The following is a 3,477-nucleotide window of genomic DNA, read 5'->3' as shown; positions in this document are numbered from 1 at the left end:
CATTACTTTGGATTATAATTGTAAGGCTCGTTTGAATCTCCTGCTTAATATGTGTGTGTTATTGCGGCAAATCAATTACTTTAAACTGAAACACTTCAACCAGTAAAATGTTCTTAGGCTTTGCCATCAGCCTGACAATGAGGGTTTGTCCACTAAGTGTTTGACAAATTGGCCCATAACTTCACCAAACAATAACATAGACCTACTGTAGGACCCATAACTTCACCTAATAACAACATAGACCTACTGTAGAACCCATAACTTCACCTAACAATAACATAGACCTAGGACTATAAACAATTTAATATTTCAGGTGAAACATGGAAACTAAAATGTCTTTGTCGTGACATTTCATAACCTGGTCACCAGATAATTTGGTGAATAATCCCACTAGGCTACTCTGTAATGTGTTGTCATTCTAAATGTCCTGAATAAAGGAAAATAGCTCTGTGTGTTGTACAATAGCCGATCCATCAAGGAACAGTTCTCTACACATTATGAGCTAAGTATCTCTGTGTCCAAACAGACAAACGAGACATTACTGTAAATCAAGCAGACAATAACACATTATAAACATCAATTTGTTAGGGATGTTGGATCCAACGTGGAGCACGGCATAACTGTCTTTACCAGAGTAATGAATGAAGAAGCACTTTGGTTGTTGTTGCATGTCGTGATGTTTGTCATTTGACTGTCATTCAGAAAATTATTTCCTGGATCAGCTGATGATAGATGAACATGTGACTAACTAAACAGCTTCAGTATTAAGAATGATGTGTAATTATTGAAGAACCGCGTTAATGACAGTATCCATTTGGGTGTCAATAAAGTTAAGGTGACTCTCGGTTAAAACCATTGGATTTTGCAAACTTAACGCTGCACCACTAATGAGTTGTGGAGCTTCTCAAAGCACATTTCTCTTCACCTCCAAACAGCAAGTAAACAAAGTCTAATCAAAATCAATTTCAAATTTCAAATTTCAAATAGTTCCTTAAAGTAATTTCTTAAAATATTTCCAGCTCTCGCCCTTTCGATAACCACTTGGCACAAAAGGGAAAAATGTAAAGCGCTGATCCAGTGGAAATGTCATAAAATACCTGATTACTTCTTATACTTTGCACAAATAGCCGACAGCTGTGTCTGTCCCAAACTCACTGGCGTGGGAAAACTGAGAGCCCAGAAAATGTTATAAAATGTTGCAAGCTTGTTGTAGACAGGCCATGTGCAGCCAAAGTGATTTCTAGGATATTTTTATCAGGATATTTTCTAAATGCAGACTGCAACGTTTTTATGTGTTGGCTTTATGTAGGCAATTTTTTACATAGTGGGCTATAAAAGTTACTTTTAGATTTGTATAATTTTCATTTAGATTTAGATAGAATGTAGATTAATCACAGACAATGATTTTGAGATACTATTATCAATGAAATTAAACTGTTCCAGTAAAATGAACATATGAAAATCATAACTGGCACCAGATCAGTAGAAATGGTAATAATGCACTTCCGGGTTGGAGCGAGTAGTCGCATTTCGCTTCGCTCCACAGGTAGTATTACATTTCATTTCATTTCATTACAGTACAACGGTTTGATTTGTTTGATCTTAGCAATTTTTTCTTAGCTAGCTACATAGCCGTCTTTGTATCAAAGATAATTGTGTAGTTTAGAGTAATTATCGAGGTTAGCTAGCCAGCTATTTTCGTCCGCCGCGCCGCCGTTCTCCTACCTAGTCAACACTGCTAGCTAGCCAGCTAGCCAACTTCTACCGAATAGCAGCACTGTAGAAACTATTACATTACAACGGAACGACTTGATTAGTGTAGTGTTAGCTAGCTACATAGTTGTCTTTGCTGTCTTTGTATCCAAGATAATTGTGTAGTTTAGAGTAATTATCGAGGTTGTCGAGGTTACCTAGCCAGTTATCGAGGTTACCTAGCCAGCTACACTTTCAAACAAAGTTAACAACGCAGCCACTGCTAGCTAGCCTACTTCACCAGCTAGCAGTACTGTATCATTTTAGTCAATAAGATTTTTTGCAACGTAAGCTTAACTTTCTGAACATTCGAGATGTGTAGTCCACTTGTCATTCCAATCTCCTTTGCATTAGCGTAGCCTCTTCTGTAGCCTGTCAACAATGTGTCTGTCTATCTCTCTTCTCTCCTCTCTGCACAGACCATACAAACGCTTCACACCGCGTGGCCGCTGCCACTCTAACCTGGTGGTCACAGCGCGCACGACCCACGTGGAGTTCCAGGTCTCCGGCAGCCTCTGGAACTGCCGATCTGCGGCCAACAAGGCAGAGTTCATCTCAGCCTATGCTTCCCTCCAGTCCCTCGACTTCTTGGCACTGACGGAAACATGGATTACCACAGATAACACTGCTACTCCTACTGCTCTCTCCTCGTCTGCCCACGTGTTCTCGCACACCCCGAGAGCTTCTGGTCAGCGGGGTGGTGGCACTGGGATCCTCATCTCTCCCAAGTGGACATTCTCTCTTTCTCCCCTGACCCATCTGTCTATCGCCTCCTTTGAATTCCATGCTGTCACAGTTACCAGCCCTTTCAAGCTTAACATCCTTATCATTTATCGCCCTCCAGGTTCCCTTGGAGAGTTCATCAATGAGCTTGACGCCTTGATAAGTTCCTTTCCTGAGGATGGCTCACCTCTCACAGTTCTGGGTGACTTTAACCTCCCCACGTCTACCTTTGACTCATTCCTCTCTGCCTCCTTCTTTCCACTCCTCTCCTCTTTTGACCTCACCCTCTCACCTTCCCCCCTACTCACAAGGCAGGCAATACGCTTGACCTCATCTTTACTAGATGCTGTTCTTCCACTAATCTCATTGCAACTCCCCTCCAAGTCTCCGACCACTACCTTGTATCCTTTTCCCTCTCGCTCTCATCCAACACTTCCCACACTGCCCCTACTCGGATGGTATCGCGCCGTCCCAACCTTCGCTCTCTCTCCCCCGCTACTCTCTCCTCTTCCATCCTATCATCTCTTCCCTCTGCTCAAACCTTCTCCAACCTATCTCCTGATTCTGCCTCCTCAACCCTCCTCTCCTCCCTTTCTGCATCCTTTGACCCTCTATGTCCCCTATCCTCCAGGCCGGCTCGGTCCTCCCCTCCTGCTCCGTGGCTCGACGACTCATTGCGAGCTCACAGAACAGGGCTCCGGGCAGCCGAGCGGAAATGGAGGAAAACTCGCCTCCCTGCGGACCTGGCATCCTTTCACTCCCTCCTCTCTACATTCTCCTCTTCTGTCTCTGCTGCTAAAGCCACTTTCTACCACTCTAAATTCCAAGCATCTGCCTCTAACCCTAGGAAGCTCTTTGCCACCTTCTCCTCCCTCCTGAATCCTCCTCCCCCTCCCCCCTCTCCTCCCTCTCTGCGGATGACTTCGTCAACCATTTTGAAAAGAAGGTCGACGACATCCGATCCTCGTTTGCTAAGTCAAACGACACCGCTGGTTCTGCTCA

Source organism: Salvelinus namaycush, unplaced genomic scaffold, assembly GCF_016432855.1.
Source record: "Salvelinus namaycush isolate Seneca unplaced genomic scaffold, SaNama_1.0 Scaffold27, whole genome shotgun sequence".
Taxonomy (NCBI): Eukaryota; Metazoa; Chordata; class Actinopteri; order Salmoniformes; family Salmonidae; genus Salvelinus; species Salvelinus namaycush.
Note: the sequence above shows the minus strand (reverse complement) of the source record.